Below are 22,986 nucleotides of genomic sequence, written 5' to 3'. Positions count from 1 at the left end.
AAACATTGAACATGGGAAGAATATGCAAATCTGTCTCCCAAGATGTAAATAGGGAGACAGTGCCTCTGTTATGCTGCCCTCTATAGCAAGCAGGTGGTCTCTCCCTAAGGATTGTTATCCCCACAATCTGGTCTCTCAGCCTCTCACTTAAACCAAATCAATTCTCTCTAGGCTGCGCTGATGAAGTCCAAAGAGACAGAAACGGTGCCGTCCGTAGCTGAGAAATTGATTTGGTTATAACCTCGCATCATGCAGTAAATACTTCAGGGAAGTCGGGCATGTTGTTCAGGGTGCTTGCTATAGAGGGCAGCATAACAGAGGCACTGTCTCCCTATTTACATCTTGAGAGACAGATTTGCATATTCTTCCCATGTTCCCTTGCAGTGGAGCAACTATGGCTGTATAAGTCTCCACACACCTGAGAAGGTGGTCTCTCCCTAAGGATAGACGTTATCCCCACAATATAAACATTGATGCAGGGAGAGATGTCCATCACTGTGGATGGGCAGGGTAAGCTACACTCTCTGGTTCCCTTAGAGTCCTGTTGGGACTGAGGGTAATTTATCAAACTTTTGGAAAAATACTATAGGTTTTTTTTTTAGCAAGTTTCCATTTTTGAGCCAAAGATGATAGACTATTCAAAAGGAATGAGAAATGTGAAATGAACAAGGTGAACTTGGGTTTCTCCTGCCCAGTGGCTAAGGCATATGTGAAATTACTCACTCTGTTTACTCACAAATCCTGTGCCAAATCCTAGACACCTATATAGCTCAGCTTCTCTCCCTCTATTATATCCTGCTGCTCTCTATTGTAACTAATAGTATATATTTGTATTTTGGCCCTATATATTAGACGAAATGCTAAACCTGCTTATACCATCGGCCTACTGCCATCTATCCATTGAAATATGTATGGGCCTATTTTTGGGGACAGGTGGATGAGATGGCTGTTGGTGACTGTGATATTGACTGCAAGTTACTGTGCCCATGTGTATTCCTCTAAGTAGACAAGAGGTATATAAGCAAACTTTTCCCTGTACCTTGTACCCATTGAGTCCCAAGGTCTTTACACAGTAACCAAATTTTAATTTGCAAGTCATGAACAAACAGTGGAAATCAGACAGGATGGTGCAGCATAGAATTGCATTACACAATAAGTTACGCAATAAATGTTGTTCAACAGGATAGAAAAAACAAAACTGTCTTTGTTTTTCTGTCATACTGGACAAAAAACATTGACAGATGGAAATGTTAACTATGATGGATGCCCCATTGAAAATCCATGGATCCTTAAATGTCTGAAGATCTGGACTTTTCAAAAGGGTAGGCAACCATTATGTGAACAGGCCCTAACTGGATGACTGGCATAGCTTGACTGCTGCCAAAAACTACTTTCCTCTTGTCTGCTGTGTACATGGTGCTAATGCGTTTTTAATAGAACAGCTGAACCATTTAAGTGACGGTTTTCTACCGGTAGGAATAGAAGGTATACCAGCTGTGGCCCTCATTATATTGAGTCAGTGGGCACCATGGAACTAGTAACTGGTCTGCTAGTCTGACTTTGGCTTGTTTTACACAACCTTATTGGTAAATGTCTGAAATATGTGCTATAGAAAATATTGTATCTGTATTTAAAGGGCGTCTATCACCTCCTCCCCAAGCATATTCAACAGTCACCACCATGTTACAGAGTACATTGCAGTGATAAATACCATAGCTTTGTTTGTGTGTGTGTATATGTACCCGCGACTTCGTCCGCAGCCCCTTCACCCCCTGCGTGCCCCACCTGCAGTGCCGACCCAGCTCTGCCGTGTGGGCACAGTGGGTCCGTCCAACACCAGTGCGCCCATGGACCCCCACCTTGCGCCCCTCTGACCCACTTCCTCTCCTCTCGCCCCTGGCCCCCCAACTTTTTTCCCTACCCACTCCTCCACTCCCTTGCTCCCTCCAAGCCCGGGGCCCCTTCCCACCCCACCCTATGCCCTGTTTTTGCCCTCCCTAAACAACCCCCCCATCTGAACCTGCAACCCCGGGCTCACCCCACCCCACAGGAAATACTGAGTGATGTATGAATGAAAAAGTCAAGTGAAAGAAGCATTTCTTAGGTGTTCTGCTGAATTTCACACTGGATCTATGCTAAGAGTAAGAACATATCACTTAAGAGTAGCTCAAAACACTGCCATGATTTTTACGTAAAGAAAAGTCGCCATCGGTAACCAGTCGTACTTGGAAACCACCATTTTTCTTGGTATTGGTGGCTTGAAGTGGCAGAAGTTTGAATCACCAGATGGTCAGACTTTCATCAAAGGACTAATTTATTGTATCCAGCCTCACTAGTGTTCATCATTACACAGATGATAATGTCCATGATGTGATGTTAAATTGGGGTCTGATTGTATACCACCACTTCATAAAGACCTGTCAGAAGATGACATTGGTGGGAATCCATGATTATGTTAAGAGGACCTGACCCAATTCCAACATGTTAGAAATGGAGCATATTTTTAAAATAAATTTTATGTAAAGGTGATCCAAAAATGGCAAGACAAAATATACTGTCCTCCATTGTCAGTAATATAAAAAGTTATGGCGGTCAGAATATTCTGGCTCAAAGCAAAATAATTTTAAATTTTTTTTTTTGAAATGCAGTAAAACAGAAAATTCATAAATTACCATAATTGTACTGACCCCATTATGAAAAGAATGTTAAAATGAACTCTGTAAAAACTGAACCAAAGCACGGTGGTGGAATTGTGTGTGTGTGTGTGTGTGTATGTGTATGTGTGTGTATGTATGTGTGTGTGTATGTATTGTGAGCGAGTGAAGGGTGTGGTCTGGGAGGACAGGTATGTTTCAGCCAGGCAGCTAAAGGGTGTATGGTAATACCCACACCAGGGAGATCAGCTGACTAATCAAGGCCTGATCTAGTCTGTGTGTGAAGACTAACAGTGTGGCACCACACTGACAGGGCTGACCTGTTCAGACCGAACCTACAAAGCAGGTACTGTACCACCTGTTGCTGTTGCCAAGGCGGGAGTCTGGTACCCAGGCTCTTATATAGTCAGGGGAAAAGTTTCTTATGTTTAGTTAGTTCTCAGCCCAGAAGGTTTTTTGTTTTGTTTGCATTTGCCTTTGCAAAGACAGTTTATGCACAAGAAGTGAATAAGGACTGAACTTAAGTGCAACCCATTCTGTGTGAGCGATTTTCCCACAGTGTGTGTGTGTATATATATATATATATATATATATATATATATATATATAATTTTACTGTTTAGCGATGCATGAATATAGAAGATTAAAACAAGAAATAATAATTGTTCCTCTTGTATAATGGCGCCGCCTCCACAAGTTGTGTTGGAGAACCCGATTAACTTCCTTCTAAGGAATTACAATGGGAAACTCCAGATTTTCCCCAAGTGCTAATGACCTTTGAGTGTAAGGCTAGAATATCTGCTGGCATCACTGACTGATGATGAATTGCCTTTTTGCTGCAAGGATCTGACGTGTCATAAAAGACAACCTGCTTAGCTTCCATTATAATTGCTCCATGTGAATCTGTCCTGGAAGCCGGTTATTTCATTATACGCACAAGAGCAAAGTGGACGTCTCTGTTACTGCTCTGAAAGGATCAAATGGCACTTGTTTAAAAACCTATGGAGAACATGATGAAAGCTATACATGAGCAATTATATTCCCCTAGCACATCATGAAAGTAAGAGCTGTCCTCATGGTCCATTAATCTGTAATACTTCAGGCCTCCAAAGCTGCCCCTGCTGTATATTTAGGTTATTAATAATCCTTATATATTTTTATAATGAGCCCAATTTCATCTACATTTATAGAGCAGATCTGTCTTATCCTGTTCATTGTTAAGGTGAAGTAAAACAACCTAGGACTAAAAAATAAAAATCATCCTTTAAGTTATTGTGCTGAATGTTGTCAAGTTTTGTGTTTTGTGTTTTCAGAATTTTTTGGGAAAACTTAATATGGTTCAGGATGTAGTTATAGCGGTAGCAGTCAAAGCCATTTGAGGCGCCTGGGGGGCTAATGACCCCTCTGTCACGGTATTATAAATGGCACATGATGGGTGAGGGGCTCTGTTACAGATTTAGTATTAAGGCTCAGGGGCTTCAAGTTGTTTTTCAATATATAACCAATACTAATATAGGATGGCGAATAGATTGATATAACCGGATCCAAGCTGCATTTAACGTCTTTATATCCGGTCCAGGTTTTAGCTGATAAACTGTGTTATGTCTGACATCCATGGTACACTGGGAGTATTCTGATCCTCTGTTTAATGTAGAGAATAAACCTTGGTTCTTAGCAGGATGTGTGCGGTTATTTTCCATAGTTTATATGGACTCTCTTATTCTTAAAGGGATTCTACCATTTAAACACTTTTTTTTTCTAGTTGACACGTCGGAATAGTCTTAAGAAAGGCTATTCTTCTCCTACCATTATAAGTCGTTTCCGGACCGCCGTTTGGTGAAAAATACGTTTTTTGTTGTTATGCAAATGAGTTATTTTTGATTCAAAAGTTTTTTATTTATTTTCAAAAAATAACAATACAGAAATCATATGAACTGTCGCTTACAGAGTGTATGGAATTAGAACAACACACAATCAGCAGAAGTTCTTGCAAATGAGTTCTCTCGCAGCACTAAGGGCCGGGCTTCAGCGCTCAAACAGCACTGGGGGTGTCCCCAATACTGGGCAAGAACTCTCTCCAGTGATGCCTCCATCTTTTTCAGCAACCGCCTCTTCATCTTCTTCTTCCGGCTGGGGTCAGACTTGTGCACCTGCGCAGTTTGCTCTACCATCGGGACACAGGGGCAGAGCCGAGTGCACAGGCCGGCCAGCGGCCATTTTTTTTTGGCCACTTACACACGCATGCGCAGTACGCTCCTGTAGTTCTAAGGCTCCACGAGCCGTATCCACAGCACTAAAGCGCTGTGGGAAGAACCACTGCGGTTCTTTCTGCAGCGCTTTTAAGAGAAAGTTCAGAGTTTTCCTCTGCGGACTTTGTCTTAACATTATATCTACAGGAAAGCCACCGGCATTTACGTAGATATAATTGCCTTGCGGCGATTTGCAAAGCAGCAACGGCTTTGCAAATCGCAACGTGTCTGCGCTGCGATCTTTTCCGCAAAGTGTGGATGGGATTTGCATGAAAACCCATCCACTTTGCCTGTACTGTACAACACCGCGATTTTGCCCGCAGCTTCTCTGCTGTGGGCAAATCGCGGCGTTTCCTGGGCCGTGGGGCCCCGGCCTTAAAGTAGATTACCAGATTTATTTTACTGAAATATCATGGATTAAGTCTGAATGAGCACTGCAAAATAAAGTAACATTACTCCTAGAATGTTATGGTAATGTCTAGGTGTTTATTGCATATGTAAATTTACACTTTGATAATTCTTCTTCAGAAGTCACTTTGTTTCCTTCCCCCATTTTTCCGTCTTTCTTCCTCAGCTGCTGTTTTATTGTGAGAATCGCACTGCAGATTTCTTATTCTACTTTCAATTAATGCAAGAAAAAACAAAGAAGGGGAAGCATATGGCAAAGATAATCTGTGCCGAGTACGTCACAAGCTTTTTATGGGTTATTCTGAGTAATGGCGAAATCTGTGGAAAGGCCATGTGCATTCTTTTAGTGAGACTCTGATTAATAATTCAGATTGACATACTGCCAGAGGGACAGATCGCAACAAAACTATTCAGTAGCCATCAACAGAAGAACTGTAAGATTTGTGCTCACTAAAGCTTCCCATGCATGAGAGAAAAAGTTGGGGAAACTGGATAGTTATCTTCTCAGCCAACCATCGCGTGAAAAATTAATAACTGTGAGAAAATTCCTTTAAGGTGCCTTTGTTATTAATACGTCTTTATATACAGTATGAGCCCCTACATTTCTATGGTGCACTGTGCAGGAGGATTAACCGGTTAAGGACCAGGCCCAAAAGTATGTTAAAGACCAGGCCTTTTTTTTCAAAACTGACATGTGTCACTTTAAATGGCAATAACTTTGAGACGGTTTAACTTACTCAAATGATTTTGAGATTGTTTTTTTCGTAACACATTATACTTCATGTTAGTGGTAAATATTAATCAATATTTTTGTATTTATTTATAAAAAAACTAGGAAATTTGATGGAAATTTGGAAAAAATTGCAATTTTCAAAATGTGAAATTCTCTGCTTTTCAGGCAGATAGTCATACCACCCAAATACATGAATAAATATTATCTCCCATATCTCTGCTTTATATCGGAATCATCTTTTGATTGTCTTTTAATTTATTTTGGACGTTACAAGGCTTACAAGTGTAACAGCAATTTTCTAGATTTGCAAGAAAATTCTCCAAACCAATTTTTTAGGGACCGCTTCAGTTCTGTAAGGAATTGTAAAGGCCTATATAATAGAAACCCCCATAAATCACCCCATTTTCAAAACTACACCCCTCAAATTATTCAAAACAGCATTTGGGATGTTTGTTAACCCTTTAAGTTTTTCATAAGAATAAACATAATATGGAAGTGAAATTTAGACATTTCATTTTTTTTCATTAATACATTCACAAAGGGTTAAAGGAGAAAATGCATCTCACATTTTGTTATGCAATTTCTCCCGTACACAGAAATACCCCACATGTGGGCGTAAACTGATTTTTGGGTACACAGCAGTGCATGGAAGGGAAGGAGCAACACTGGGTGTGTGAACAGCAGATTTTGCTGGAATAATTTTCAGGCACCATGCCTCATTTGCAGAGCCCCTAGAGTACCAAAACAATGGAAACCCTCCAAAAGTGACCCCATTTTAGAATCTACACCCCTCACAGAATTCATCAAGGGGTATAGTCAGCATTTTGACCCTACAGTTGTTCCACAGATTTTACTAACATTGGGATGTGTAAATGAAAAATTACTAAAATTTCACTTTATCCCCAAAGTTTTAATTTTCACAAGGGGATAAAGGAGTAAAAGCCCCCCACAGTTTGTTAAACAATTTATCCTGAACACGGCAATACCCCATATGTGGCCATATTCTGCTGTATGGGAACATGGCGGGGCTCAGAATGGAAGGAGCGCTATTTGGCTTTTGGATGGAAGATTTTGCTGGAATAATTTTAGGTGCCATGTCGCATTAGCAGAGCCCCTAGAGTACCAATACAGTGGAAACCCCCTAAAAGTGACCCCATTTTGGAAACTACACCCCCCACAGAACATATGAAAGGGTATAGTGAGCATTTTGACCCTACAGCTGTTTCACAGATTTTATTAACATTGGGACGTAAAAATGAAAAATTACTTTTTTTTCACAATGTATCGTCCATTTAGCGCCATATTTTTAATTTTGCAAGTAGTTAAAGAATTAAAAGCCCCCCACAGTTTGTTACAAATTTTCTCCTGAATACGGCAATACCCCATATGTGGCCATAATCTGCTGTATGGGTACATGGTGAGGCTCAGAATGGAAAGAGAGGTATTTGGATTTTGGAGGGCAGATGTTGCTGGAATAGTTTTCAGGTGCCATGTCACATTTGCTGAGCCCCTAAAGTACCAATACAATGGAAACCCCTCAAAAGTGACCCCATTTTATAAACTACACCTGTCATGGAATGAATCAAGGGGTATTATCATTTTGTGCCTAAAATGCTTCCAAAAAATGAATGTCCAAAATGAAAATTGAAATTTTGAAAGAAATATGCCATTTCGGTGCCCAATACGTTGCACCCACTTTGTGTTGTCAGAGACCTGCACTCCTAAAACTATTAAGGGGCCATCCCGAGGGGCAAAAAAATATATATGTGGGTGTAAACTGCTGCTTGGGTACACAGCAGGGCTCAGAAGGGAAGGAGCACTGCGCTTTTTAGCTTTTGGGGTACAGATTTAGAGGGACTTTCTGGGGGCCATGTTCCTTTTGGAGAGACCTGGAGGTAACTGTAAACCCCATTTTGTAGGGGCAAGTTTAGGGTCTCTGCAAAAGTGTCATGGCATCCAAAAACCAAACCATCTGTGCTCCAAAAACCCAATAACCCTTCTGTGTCCGTCTGTGCCCTAATATCAGTTTATAACCACTTATGACATTACGTACGTTATCCCGGGTACACCAGTGTCATACATGTGCCCTAATATCAGTTTATACCCACATATGACATTACGTCCGTTATCCCGGGTACACCAGTGTCATACATGTGCCCTAATATCAGTTTATACCCACATATGACATTACGTCCGTTATCCCGGGTACACCAGTGTCATACATGTGCCCTAATATCAGTTTATACCCACATATGACATTACGTCCGTTATCCCGGGTACACCAGTGTCATACATGTGTCATACATGTGTCATAAACTGTAGTTTGGGCACACAGCAGGGCGCAGAAGGGAAGGAGCGCTATTTTGGTTTCTGGAGCACAGTTTGGTTTTTGGACGTCACTTTTGCAAAGCCCCTGAATTGTCAATAAAGTGGAATCCGCAGACATGTCACCCTATTTTGGACACTAGCCCACTGATGGGATTTATCAAATGGAGTAGCGAGAATTTTTAACCCTTGAGTGTTGCATTTATTTAGTTTCCAGAAATGAAATCGCAACTGATAATGAGAAGTTAAAAATGAAAAATTTCCAGAGATTCGCCATTTTAGTGCCCGATATGTTGTGCCCAACTTATGTCAGCAGAGACACTCCAAAAACTGGTAAGCGGGTGGTATCCCGGGCACAACAGCTTTCAGAGCGTTCATCTCTGATACAAGTCGGACACAACATATTAGGCACTGAAATGACGGGTTCCTGGAAAAATGGTCATTTTCACCTCTCACAATCATCTGCGTATTCATTTATGGATAATAAGTTATAGCAAAACTTGGGGGTTAAAAATGCTGTCTGTACCCCTGGATAAATCCTTCAGGGGTGTAGTTTCCAAAATAGGGTCTCATATCAGGGGATTCCACTTTACTGGCGTTTCAGCTGTGCAAAAGTGTCATGGCATCCAAAAACCAAACCGTCTGCGCTCCAAAAACCCAATAACCCTTCTTCCCTTCTGTGTCTGGCTGTGCCCTAATATCAGTTTATTCCCACATATGACATTACGTCCGTTATCCGGGGTACACCAGTGTCATACATGTGGCATAAACTGCAGTTTGGGCGCACAGCAGGGCGCAGAAGGGAAGGAGCGCGATGAGGCTTTTGGAGTACAGATTCAGATGTTTGGTATCTGGACGCCATGTCATGTTTGTAGAGCCTGTAAGGTACCAGAAAAGTGGATTCCCCAAAGGAGTGACCCCATTTTGAAAACTGCACCCCTCAAAGAATTTCTCAGGGGGTGTAGTGAGTATTAGTATCCGGACGTGACTGCACGGCGGATGGCGAAGAGGGAATATATAAGCAGTGCGGAAAACATTGCAGACACCAAATTCCCTACTATGTCCCAGTAGCTCCTATGATTGGGGGAGTCACTCTGGGGGTCACTTTGGGGGTCACTTCTGGTGTCTGTTCCCTCATAAGCTGTAAATCTGGGGTGTCCCCTGATATCGCTCGCACAACTTATATATTCCCTTCCTGACACCGCCAGTTGTATTCTAATAATTTGGCGATTTTGGGGTTTTTTGTCTTCACATTGGTAGATGCTATATTTTCTTTATTCTTTTGGTGACGTGGCCATATAAGGGCTTGTTGTTTGCGGGATGAGATGTATTTTGTAATGACACCATTTTTGGGTGCCTACAACATACTGAATACATTTTATTAACTCTTTCTTGCTGGATTTAAAAAAAAAAAAAAAAAAAAAAATCAATCCTGGCATTGAGTTGTACCCTTTAAATTTTGCGCCATGCAGCGTACAGTATAAGTAACATATTATCTTTATTCTGCGGGTCGGTACGGTTACGGCGATACCTCATTTATAGTATTTTTTTATGCGATACTAATTCTGCAGAACAAAAACACATTTGGGGACATAAATCAGTGATTTTTGCATCGCCATCTTCTGAGAGGCGTAACATTTTTATTTTTCGGTTGACAGTGTTGGTTGAGGGCTTATTTTTTGCGGGACAACCTGCGCTTTTTATTGGTACTGTTGTGGGGTGTATATGATTTTTTGATCACTTTTTATAGCATATTTTGTAAGGTGATATGGTGAAAAATCATTACTTACGGCGGGTTTTTTCCGTTTTTTTTTTTCAGATGTACACCGTATACATTAAATATTATTTCAGTTTTATTGTACAGGTTGTTACGGACGCGGCGATACCAAATATGCATTGTTTTTATTAATTTTTAGTACCTTTTTTTATATAATTCATTTTGTATAGAGAAAAAGGGATTTTTGGGCTTTATAACTTTATTACTTTTTTTCATACACTTTATTTTTTTTAACTTTTTTTTTTTTTTTTTTTTTTAACTTTTTCATGTGTCCATTTAGGACACTTGAATCAGTTGATGCTTTGATGAAAGCACCAACTGATTCTGTATAGTAGCTTGCAAGACACGAGCAGGACATGAGCCTGCTCGTGTCCTGCAAGCAGCAGAGGAAGTGAGACACATCGCTCACTTCCTCCATCGGTCGGCAGGATCAACCAGGTATGTGGGGGCTCCGGTAGTCTGGGGTCACTGGCCAGACCCCAGACTACCTTTTACTGACATCGGCACCCCCCGATCTCGCCGCGGGGGGTGCCGATCAGCTTCAATCTGCGGCGGATCCCTTTCGATCGCGCCGTGATGTTTCACGGCAGGATCGAAAGGGTTAAAGCGTTCAGTCGGAACTGAGTCCGACTGAACGTTGTTGAGGGGGTGGTTAGGTGTCAGTAACACCTAACCCCTGCCCTCCCCCCGCCCCACCCCCTGCCTAGTGAGTCTCTGAAGACCGGCAGTAAATTTACTATCGGCTGGTCTTAGAGACCAGGACTGCTGGCCATAAATTTACGGCCAGCGGTCCTTAACCGGTTAAATATATAGGGGGGTAAACGGAAAAAAGGGGTAGAAAATGCTAAATTGAAACAGACAATTTTTATTAAATATACAAAACACAATAACAAGTTAAAAAGGGTGACAATACCACATCTACCAGCAGTAGGTGTGGGGGATAAATCCAGCAAAGTGAGTATAAATAGGGTAATTATTGTTCCCAGTACTTGAAATAAATGGATTTGTACAAAATCAAGTTGTAAGCTTATAGTAATCGCCCAAATGTAAGGGTGATACAAACCCAGGAACCTATCAAGGTATATATGAAATTTCAACATCAATGACCTTCATACATCTCTGACACAATTCACACAGTGAACTAGTAAGTGCATGTCAGTTAATACAAATGGAGACATAATGTTGCAAAGAAAGCCTATCCAGGTGAATACACTTCATGTTATAAGTAGGTAGTGCACATGTCAGTGAGGTGGAGGTAGTAGTTATAACATGCTAGGTAAAAGTATAGACAAAAAACAATAGGTAACTGAGGTCATAAGTATAACATACCCATAGATGAATTGTAAAAATATTTGCTGGTTTAGCCCACACACCAGGCCCCAACGCACGTTTCGGCTATGAGCCTTCTTCCGGTCATCTAGTACATAGATGACCCTAGAACAGTGGTTCTCAACCTTTCTAATGCCGTGACCCCGCAATACAGTTCCTCATGTTGCGGTGACCCAATTCAGTTTGGAATGTGCATCCATAATGGCGTGCGTTCCAGCTGAATAGCGTTGCTGCAGACAGTAGCGCGGCTTCTGAGAGGCTAAAGCCATCGGAAATATGTATTTTCTGATGGCTTTAGGCATACCTCCCAACTTTTGAAGATTAGAAAGAGGGACAAAATATGCAGCGCGTGCCTATAACCCCTTCATCTGCCCCCAGTTTCATGTTCCCCCATCTCTGCCCAGAGCTTCATGTCCCTCCATCTCTGCCCCCCAGTGTCATGCCGTCCCCCCTTCATCTGCCCAGAGTTTCATGTCCCTCCATCTATGTCCCCAGTGTCATGCCGTTCCCCCCCTTCATCTACCCCAGTGTCATTCTGTCCCCCCCCTTCATCTGCCCCTTCATTATGTTCCACCTTAATGTTTAAAACAAAAAAAAAACTCTTATACTCACCTTCCAACACTCCCCCGCCACGCTCTTGCAGTCTCGCTTACTCATATAGTTGTAGGCGCGATGTGACGTCATCACATCGCGGCTACACATACAGAAGCCGCAGCACTGCGTTAAAGCAGGAGCTGGCTGTGACAGCTCCTGCTTTAATCGTCTGTGTGTTCAACTCACCGGCGTCCTCCTGGCGCCGATAAGTTGAAACCGGGACATACCTCCCACCGACCGGGACGGTTGGGAGGTATGCTTTAGGGCTAGTTCACACGTGAACTGCCCGCGCGAGTTTTGACACAGAGAGAGACGCGGCGAGCCGCGTCTCTCTCTTGTCAAAACCCGCCCGCCGCGACCATCGCTGTCGCGGCTTAACCCTCTGCTGTCGGCTCAAATGAATGAGCCGACATAGGAGGGAGCTGCCAGGGGCGGAAGCCGCGCGGCTGAGCCTGCGCGGCTTCCGCCTGAAGAAAGGACATGTCCTTTCTTTTCTCCGCTAGCAGCAGCTCGCCGCTAGCGGAGAACAGAAGCCCGGCGGTCTCCATAGACCACCATTATAAGGGGAGGTTTTGGACGCGAAATCCGCTGTCAAAAACCTCCCCTTATACCCACGTGTGAACTAGCCCTTAGGTGACCCCTGTGTTTGGTTGTTCGACCCCCGCCGGGGTCGTGACCCACAGGTTGAGAACCGCTGCCCTAGAAGATGGGTATTTATGTATGGTAACCACCAGAGGCATAACGTGAAGCTCATGGCCCCCATTGTAACACTTGTAAGGGGCCACCCATTTACCATGTGCTAATTTTAAAACTGGTGTCATCTTCTGTTGTAGAGAGGTTTCATGCTCCATGGCCCAGGAGCGATTGCTACCTCTGCGCCCCCTACAGCCTTCACCCCGCATAGTAACATCAAAAAAATTATCTAGTTGGGCTTGTTTCACATGTCAGTTTTTGACATTTTTGTGCATCGAAAGAAAGAAACTGCATGATGTGCTGATTTCTTGCACCACCTTGGCTGGTCTGACCTACTTGGCGTGACCTCCTCTTAAAGAGGACCTTTCACCACTTTTGGGCACATGCAGTGTCATATACTGCTGGAAAGCTGACAGTGCGCTGAATTCAGCGCACTGTCGGCTTTCCCGATCTGTGCCCGGTGTACAGAGCTTACGGTGCCGGTACCGTAGTGCTCTATGGTCAGAAGGGCGTTTCTGACCATTAGCCAGGAACGTCCTTCTGCCTCGCGGCGCCAATCGCGCTGTGCTGTGGAGCGGGGAGGAACGCCCCCTCCCTCTGCTCACAGCGCTCGTCCACAGACGAGTATTATCAGGAGGGGGAGGGGGGAGTTCCTCCCCGCTCCACAGCACAGCGCGATTGGCGCCGCGAGGCAGAAGGACGTTCCTGGCTAATGGTCAGAAACGCCCTTCTGACCATAGAGCACTACGGTACCGGCACCGTAAGCTCTGTACAGCGGGCACAGATCGGGAAAGCCGATAGTGCGCTGAATTCAGCGCACTGTCAGCTTTCCAGCAGTATATAACACTGCATGTGCCCAAAAGTGGTGAAAGGTCCTCTTTAAAGGCAGTATAAGGATTACTTGAGCTTTTTTTTTTTTTTTTTTTTTTTTTTTTAATTTTTATTAATTTTTCAATTTTACAACAAAGTAAAGACCATAGAAAATATATAGAAGTATAACTTGATCTCTTGATCTTCTGGTGAGTCGTAGGACCAGAAGAACGGATTAAACACTAAAGATGGTTCTTCTAATGATAGTCCAATGGGACCCCATTGTCTATAATGTCCTGTATCCTTTGTTAGCTCCCTGGCCTCACTAGACAAAAAAGTCCTCCTTGCAGGATTTTAGATGGGTTTCTCAAGACTGACACCGGCACAAAAAAGTTCATTATTGATATCACTTATCTTTTGACCTTTCACTGCCACATTGGCTAGAAAAAGCAACAGATCTATAGTAATGAGCCCTTACTCTCTTTCTTTAGATCATGCACTTCATGTCCAAAGCTTTTTATCATCTAACTTCTACATTGTGATGGGAAAGGTCAAACTAACTGGCCCAGGGTGAGTACAGGACCAGTTGGGAACGCCTGCCTAGTTGGCACAGGGACCACTTTTCTGAGCCATGTGGTTTTAGATTGAGAATTTGATGTAGATGTGATTTGATGTAGTTGCTGAACAGTCCCCTAGCGACACATCACATTTAATGGACGTGTGGTCACGTGGGAGTCTTTTATAGTGCTTCAGCTTACAAACCTACATTAAAACAGGTTTAACATCTCCCTGGTGACGTGAAAGTTTTGTTTTGCTATCCAGCATAATATCAATCCACAGAAATGTTTAATACCTTGACAATGATGACTCGTCATAGCCATTAGTGGGGATTATATTTATATAAAGAAGCATGGAGTAAATGGGTCAAGATAAAAAGGGCGCACACAAATCATTTAAGCACTATTAACATTGCCATAAAATATCAGTGTAAAACACCTGTTTGGCAAAGGCTTTAAAGGTTACAAGAAGCACTGACGAAACACGTGCCCGAGGAAAGAGCTGTAGAAATGCCATGAAGTGTCTCTTTTTAGACGGATTTGCAATTGTTAGAGCTTTGAGTCTTCAGGAAAAGTGACATTATTTGAGGGAGTGGGATGCTACCGGGGATGTTCTCTTCCTTTAGTCGGCTGCAGGAGTAATATATTTGTCGCGTGCCACGCTTTTTGTCCCTACGCACTTGATTTCATATGGGTTTGCACATTGCTAATATTCGATGGGAGCACTTTAAAGAAATTGGAGCTTGTCCTTGACAAGGAGTGATGAAGGGTATTTCAGTCCAGCACCTTCATGGTAGCGGTGCTATACAAGGTTTATTATGTTCTGTAACCCATGAATTGCTGGAGTACTCGACTTTGATGCCATTTGATCTTTTTTTTTTCACTTGTGTAATATAATTTATCTTGAGGGGTTGTCTCACCAAGAGAGCTGACTTGGCGATCATTTCATTTGTGGGTTTGGTAGCATGTTATGGCGACCAGTCAATGGTAAAATTGAAAATCCTGCATTTTCCGCAGCATTTTTTCCAGCAATTTGCTTATGACATGAAATAAAATCTCATTCACTTTGTTGGGATTGTAACATGCATATTTTTTTCCACTGGTTTTCCATTACCCATGGCCTCCATCTTACAGTGGATCTGCCCTCATGCTATGCTGTCCTATTTAAAGAGAGGATATCCTAGTGAATGGTCCAAGATTAGATCAAATGGTACATAAATATTGTCGATTGGTTAATAGCAGGCTCATAGTTAGAAGTCCACTGGGGCAGATTTATGAAGACTGGCTTTAGTAACTCCAAGCTTCCTAGCCGCAGAGCTGGCAGAGGCTGCACCTCTTATATGATGAGGCACACTCCTTCTCATAAATGAGGCGCATCCTCTACTGGGCTCCGAGCCTGGGGCGAAATGAAAGCCAGCTCATAGCTGCCATACACTTACTGCATCATTTAGATCAGATTTTTGGCATAATTGAAGATAAATCATCCGCTGAATGTACCGCTACTTCTTCTTTTTGGGAAATTGGTGAAGGCGGTACAAAATTCTTTAAAAAAAAAAAACATGTTGCAACGTAGGCCCGGTTCACATCTTTCTTTAGATAACCTCTTTTTAATTCATATAGGTTTCCGTTCGGAGATGGGTGTCCCCAAGCGGACTCCCCGAACGGAAACCCGAACGCAGATGTGAATTGGGCTTTAGTTTTACACAAAATATTGCTACTTTTTATTACTTGTATGCCAGAAAACTGTTGTACAAGGCCTAATAAATCTAGCTGTCTCACACAAAAATTGTTGCAAACTCATTCCAGTTAGCGGCTGGTGTAAAAAGTGGAGTAATATTTCAGGGTGGACGAGTCAGACTTGTAGATGCATCTAGTTTGTCAAACATTGCGCAACATTTCATAAGTTTGGGCAGTGCAGTAAAACTGACTTTACAAATTCCCCTAATTATAAATCCCCCACCTCTACCATCTATTAGTGAGTAGAGAAGCCGAAGAAATTATTTTTTTTACCCTGAAGTCTCCTAAGTTAGTTGGCACATGTAGAATAGCTTTCCTGTTGACAGTCATGATGTCTTTGTGACGGCTTATTTATGAAGTTCTGTCAAGTGAAATGTGGAGGATTTAATATGTTCTATTATTGAATCTCTCCCATCTCCTGGTCATCTGTTGCTCATCTAGCTTGATTACTTGTGAGAAATAAAACCACATGGGCAGAACATTTACTGTGCGTCTGCTCTGCAGACAAACAGGATCAGATATCTGGATTATTGCAATTTGCAAGATTTTATCCAACACAAGTGATTTTGTTTCTTTTTTTTAAGGAAATTATTTCATTTTTTTATTTGTTTAGCATTTACACAATCTGACATATCTAAAGAAAACATCAGCGTCCACTGACGGAATTTTTTATTCAATTATTGACATGTTCGTGTACTGTATATACATGCCAGTTTTATGTTATCGTCTACACCCCACGACAGATGTTTGTATTTATTTCATTTGTTTTTTGTCTGCTTTTTTTTTAAATTTCTTTGGCCATTTGAACTTTTCAATATATTCATGTTCTATAGAGGTTAAAGGGGATGTTTGGTGTTGAACAACAATACTGACCTCCTCTGATCACTCACTACCTCCTCTGATCCCTCGATACTTCACTTCCATTGCGTCTCAGACTTCCACTGGCCTTTACTTCCTGCAGTTTAGAAAGGCTTGAAGAAGAGCCAGAACGCATCCAGTGCATATGAACTAAATAGCAGATGAAAATATAAGAGTGCGTGGGGTTTTCTTCATGGTCTCTATTTTCTGCTCCCTCTTGATACAAAATAAATATTTCCTCATTGAATCACTGGTCACGGTGATGACTCTCTTCAGTCTCTGATTTGCTGAATGACGTTTCCGGTATGCCGAGGGATATATAATAATAATATTATTTATTATTATTATTATTATTATTATTATTCAATAAATCACTGTTATACTCAGCTTGTGGAGTGGGTCTGGCTTTCCAGTTGGTTGGTGGATATCAACCCTAGTTCAGTGAGGTTCAAGGGTTGCCTAGAATGTTATACCTTCCCATACTGTCGAAGGATGTTAATACTTGGAGATTCAGCAGACATCTACACAGTAGTACACTTCCAAAGGAAAACAGGCACTTATCTAACACAACTCTTCCCTGTATCTCTGGCAAAGTAAGACCCCTATCTACCATTGGCAGCATTGTCATTACATATATACTGTAAGTGTGCACCTGTGCATATAAGGAAACACAGCACCTAAAGGTATTCTTCTACAGCCACTGAATTTAATCAATCCTGCTATACTAATATTGTACGACTTGCTTTATATACTGTTGCATAAGGTTGCCTATACAGGTTGTGGCTGGCCATCATAATCACAAGTGAGTTTCAGTTAATTCCTCTGCTATGCTTGAACTTGCTTGAACTTTAAAACATTGCCATCTGCATTTGTCATTTAGGCTGGTGCCTCACGTAATGTAACTGCCACAACTTAGCCCTGGTGGTTTTACAGTACCTGCAAAGTGGACGGGATTCTGGCTAATCCCATATACACATTGCAGAAAAATATCCACAGCGAACATGCTGCGATTTCAAAACCTGTTGTATTTGTGTAAATCGCAGCTTGTTAATAATACCTACGGAAATGTTGGCGTTTTCCACATAGGTATAATGGAAGCAGAAAGTTTGCCGAGGAAAACTGCAGATTTTTTTGTGAAAAGTGCTGCAGGAAAGATAACTTGATGCATGGTTTTCCCCACAGCGTTCTTTTTGCTGTGGCTCACTACGTGGAGCCTTAGCCTTAATGTCTATTGCTCTCATCTGTCACATGATGAGAGCAACGTACATCAAATAACGTTGTGAACTTGGCCTAATACGGTATTCTTCCGAGACCAGGTTTGACATTGGTCTTTGGTTTATTAGCTAATGACATTGGTCAATCAACAAGCAGATTTTAATTGGCCGTATTAGCTCTAATCGTTCTTTAAAGTTCTTTTCAGGACAGCTAGTTCCAGTGCATTGGTCAGAGGCTTAGAGTCTGTTTCATCTTGGCGCGCTGCATAATTGATAGTAATTAACTTTCATGCTGCACAAATATCCTTTAATCGTGTGGAATTTTTATTACTCTGCAGACAGACCTGTAGATTTAGATAAGTTAATGTCCCAAAGCCCACCACTTTGTAGTAAATCTGCTTAATTGATGATCTAAGCAGAAAAAGAGATCATGCTCAATTTGTTTTAAGTTTTGTAGGAAGTTGTTCAGACTTACTGAGACCTTGTACTGTTTACTCAAGGTAGGTCTGGTCATTCATTCTATTTATTTAGGAACATATTGGCACTTTAAAGGGTTGCCCAGCTCAAAATAAGTTATCGTTACAAATGGAAGGAGATACCACTTACACTAGGTTCACTCCTGTGTTTGGGTTTCCATTTGGGAGGTCTGCGAACCCTCCAAACGAAATCCTAATCTCTTTAAAAAAAAAAAAAAAAAAAAAAAAAGGTTACCCACAGACCCCATAGACTATAATGGAGTCCTCCGGGTTTCTGGCTGAAAAGAGTGAAAAATGCGGGCTTGGGATAGAAACCCCCGAACTGAACTCAAGCGCTGGCGTGAGCCCAGCCTGATATACCTGAATTAACAAAGTTTTCCCAATTCCCATTTTTTCCGTTCCAGGCCAAACCGTTTCACTTGTCTCTCAATGCCCCCCTTTCTGTCTATGCATCGGCAATGACAGTCCTGCCCTTAGAATCGGTCATCAAATGAAGGGGATCTGATACCTAGGATCAGTCAGCTGTTTGAAGAGACTGCAGCATTCAGGGTATGCCCCCCTCCACTGATCCTCATTTGATCTTGTCTGAAGGATAGGCCATCAGTTGATAAAGCCAAGATACCCCTTTTAATTTATGTATACTAGTAAGTGGCTTGTCTTTAGATGTTAAACACATAAAAAAAAGTTACTTTTATGAGCAGGACAACCCGGTGGTTGAAATCCCCCTTCTCCCCCCTTCCCCCAATTTGCAAGTTATTGTCTTTCTTGTGGATGGGAGTGAAGTTACTGTAGAGGGAAGCCCACTTTAATTAAATCTAATCATATTTTGGCATGGATTCCTGGATGAAACATTTGGAGAGAGCATAGCCACTAAGTTCCTTACTTGGGTCTTATTTATGTTGTTTGAAGCTTTATGTAACCGGTTTTCAGTAGAAAATTGCTGTATATTGGACCACCAGTTATCCTTCCCAATTGACCAATATCCTTGAGTATTGTGTAAACATAATGGAGATATTCAATAATCCATTAAAAAGCTCAGTTCTCACTTGATTTCCAGTGTGATTCAGGTCTACAACAGTCACAGATGTCTCATGTAATTTAGCTAGCGTAGATACAACAGTCACCAGGTTGGTCATTGATCCACTTATGGCGCTCATGTATGCCTGCCCTTACGACTTATATAATATAAGTGCAGTCCTGCTATGTTTTATGCAATGAAGGATTCACTAGAGAATTATGCAGGCACTCCTGCAGGATATTGCTGTCCATAGGTGTCCAGGTGGACTTTGTGTGCTATATTATTCCTGCTTTATTGCAATTTGTGTCAAGCCCTTAGACTTTGTTCACATACAGCTGTTGTTTTTTTATTCCTAACACATAGGAATAGCCTTAAGAAAGGCTATTCTTCTCCTACCTTTAGATGTCTTCTCCGCGCGGCTGTTCGGAAGAAATTCCTGTTTTCTTTGGTATTCAAATGAGTTCTCTCGCAGCACTGGGGGTGGTGCCCGGCACTCAAACAGCACTGGGGGCGTTCACAATGCTGCGAGAGAAATCTCCAGCGACGCCTCCATCTTCTTCTGGAACGGTCTCTCCCCTCGACTTCTTCCGGCGCTGGGGGTAAAACTTCGGGCCTCGAACAGAGCCGACTGCACATGCGTGCGGCCACTTTTTTTGTGGCTGCTTGCACGCATGCATTTTAATGATAGGATCCCTTTAATTCAAAATTAAAATCTATGAACTTGATATTTTATTGTTTATACAGATCTCTTCTATAGGTCCATTTTTGTGTTTAGATCAGAAAACAAGTACTAAAACATGGTTATGGAAGCACAAAAAATTGGACAACTTTTACAGTTGGGTAATAAGACTAGAATAACAAGACATCTAATAATTTTGTATTTTAAGTTAGGTTTTTATTTTTTTTATTTTTTGTTAAAATCTCAAAAGTAATAGACCATGAGTTCTTGGCAGTGTAAACTTCTATAATTTTGGAAAGGGGACTCCAATAAATCATAACCATAGACAAAAAAAGCAAAATAGAGCAATAAAAACTGTGAAAATAGATTCCACATGATTTAAAATGTCTTAAAAATGTTGAGATTAAAAATGGGTTTTTCCTCCAAAAATGTTGCCCCTGTGTGTGGGATGTGTGTTATCACTATAGTGCCAGAGCCTTTGGCTAATAGTAAATCTGTTTCTTCAAGGAAATCCCTATACAAGTGCAAGATTAAAACTAAATGGAGAAGTCCCAGAATACAAGAGGCCATACACATTAGATTATGCCAACCCAACCTGACAATTTTGGCAGGTCTGATCAACCTTCCAGTGTGCGCTAGGGCTTGCGATGGCCTCTCCCCTGGATTTAGCCACTATTATTAGGGGGCATTCACACGGAGTAACGCCGGGCGTGTATCACATCCGCACACGCCGGCGTTACGGCAGACTGCCGAACACTTCCCATTCACTTCAATGGGAGCGCTCGTAAACGCCGCTGTTACAAGCACTCCCATTGAAGTGAATGGGAAGTGTTCGGCAGTATCTCCGTGTGAATGCCCCCTTAATGAGGTCTTTGCACAAACAAGACTTATAGGTGACAGATTTTTTTATTGGAACCCCATATTGATAATGTTGACAGGGATTGCTCAATATTTGGCAATCCCATACAGTTTATGGAACCTACGTCAGACATATGTGACAGACCGCCTTTTTTATTCTCACATCACACAGTACCTCCTTTCTCACGATCGGTCGGGGTCCCAACTGAACGGCCTGAACAATCAGACACTTATCCACTATCTTTTACAGTTCCATAAACAAACCCTTTAAGGCACAGATGTGGAATAGTAGCACAACTACTTACAGATTGCTGTTATATCCTTAAGATCCTGGTGCTTGATTCCATAGATCTGCTCAGCTTGTCTATGGTCTCTGCTACAGTAGGAATAAAGATGGCGAATAAACAACTTGCCTAGGAGCCTTCTATAATTTATGTAGCCTAATTGACATGGCGTGGGTCCAGCTTTAGCATAGACCTTCCCAATGCATTTCCATATTCTGCATTGTAGTTAACTAGTCATTATCGTGATTTGGTTTCACTGCGATTTGTACAAGTAGAGATGTTTTCACAATGCACATTTTATTAGGACAGCGCCACGTAGCTACCAGTGAAGAACTTCTCATAGAAGGAGGCTAAAGTATGTCTTTTGTTTGCCCCAGCCATCTTATATGCTGCCATTGTCTCGAGTTCAGTCTCTTGGGTTTTCTGAACTAGTCAACCGTAAAGCCTGAATACAGAAGCGCTGTTACTGAGAAATCTATTGTATCTTTGTCTTGAATGGCTTTGGAGTGACAAGGTTTTCTTACTGAATGTCATGGCAAGCATTTCTAAAATCCATTGGTCTTAATTCCTACAGAAGCGGTGTGATTAGGAGCTGCTAGGTTGCGAAGCGTCTTTGCCCATGGCAGAGAACGTTTATAGCATGTACGAAGTCCCTGACATAAAAAGCAAAGTCTTCCACGCTATTACATTCTAAGATGTTTGGCTACAGTGTCTTTGTCTTCATCTACATCACTGTAATCCCCATCATGTAGTGTTCTCTGAAATGCATTTGAATGCACATTGGATGTATGTATGTATGATGCTGTATGTCCTGATGTCCTTGATAAATCTCGTTCAGTCAGCCCTCCAACATAGCACAGTACCTGTGAGATCAAGAGAGGACGATGGGGAGGGAGCAACCTGGTGTTTGGAACGTTGGTTCCGATCATGTGACTTGGAAACCCCAAGAGTCCAGCAGATTAGGTAAATGAATCTAAAGTCCCTGAACAACCCCTTTAAACGGATGTGTGAATTAATACATGGAAAAGAATGGATACAAATGCAGCCCTTAAAATACAGACGTGTGAATAAGGCCTGACTCCTTTTCTGTTTCATGAGCCAGTGGTTGGTTATTTGCTTTGTGATATTTACTTTTACTTTGCATGGCAGTTCTTGTGGTTTTTATGAATACACAGAAATTTGCCTAGAGATATTTTCATAATTGGGAGCAATTGGCATACTTGTGTCTATGTAATATTAGGTGCAATTAATTGAGGAAGAAGATAACTAATAAACCTCCATTTTTGCCGTCAAATTTGGAACAATGATGCTTTGTGAAAAGGGGACAAATCCAAACTTCTATGGGTAATTTTTGTGGCTAAAATGTGACATCTACCGTATTTGGTGCTTAGAGAGTCTCTTCCCCAGCAATAAGGCCGGTCAATTTTACAATAAGGGAGGTGAACTGATATATTGAAGGATTCTTTGCAAACTAGTATACTTATCTGAGCCAAGACCTAGTGCTGGACAAGAAATGTAGAAGATTTTACAAAGATTCTTTGAGTTAGGGATGGCATTATGGGTTTCCCAGGAGATTGAATATTTATCAGGGCCTCCGATATTGTAATCCGTTTGGGAATCAGTGGTTTAGAGTAATGGTTGCCTCTAATTTCTAATGGTATTGCTTCTTACCTATCATGGGATCTCTCCATAAATATGCTACTTATATACTAATATTGCAAACTTGTGCAAGA

The 22,986-nt window shown here is 41.8% G+C and overlaps 1 protein-coding gene across 6 annotated transcripts in view; it reads left to right on the top strand.

Annotated features, from left to right (window-relative positions):
• SIPA1L1 (signal induced proliferation associated 1 like 1) overlaps window positions 1–22,986 on the top strand; it is a 220,616-nt gene that overhangs the window by 87,340 nt on the left and 110,290 nt on the right. The window lies entirely within an intron of this gene.

The sequence above is a fragment of the Leptodactylus fuscus genome, chromosome 7 (genome assembly GCF_031893055.1).
Source record: "Leptodactylus fuscus isolate aLepFus1 chromosome 7, aLepFus1.hap2, whole genome shotgun sequence".
In the NCBI taxonomy this organism is placed as follows: domain Eukaryota; kingdom Metazoa; phylum Chordata; class Amphibia; order Anura; family Leptodactylidae; genus Leptodactylus; species Leptodactylus fuscus.
This window is presented reverse-complemented; position numbering and strand designations above follow the sequence as displayed.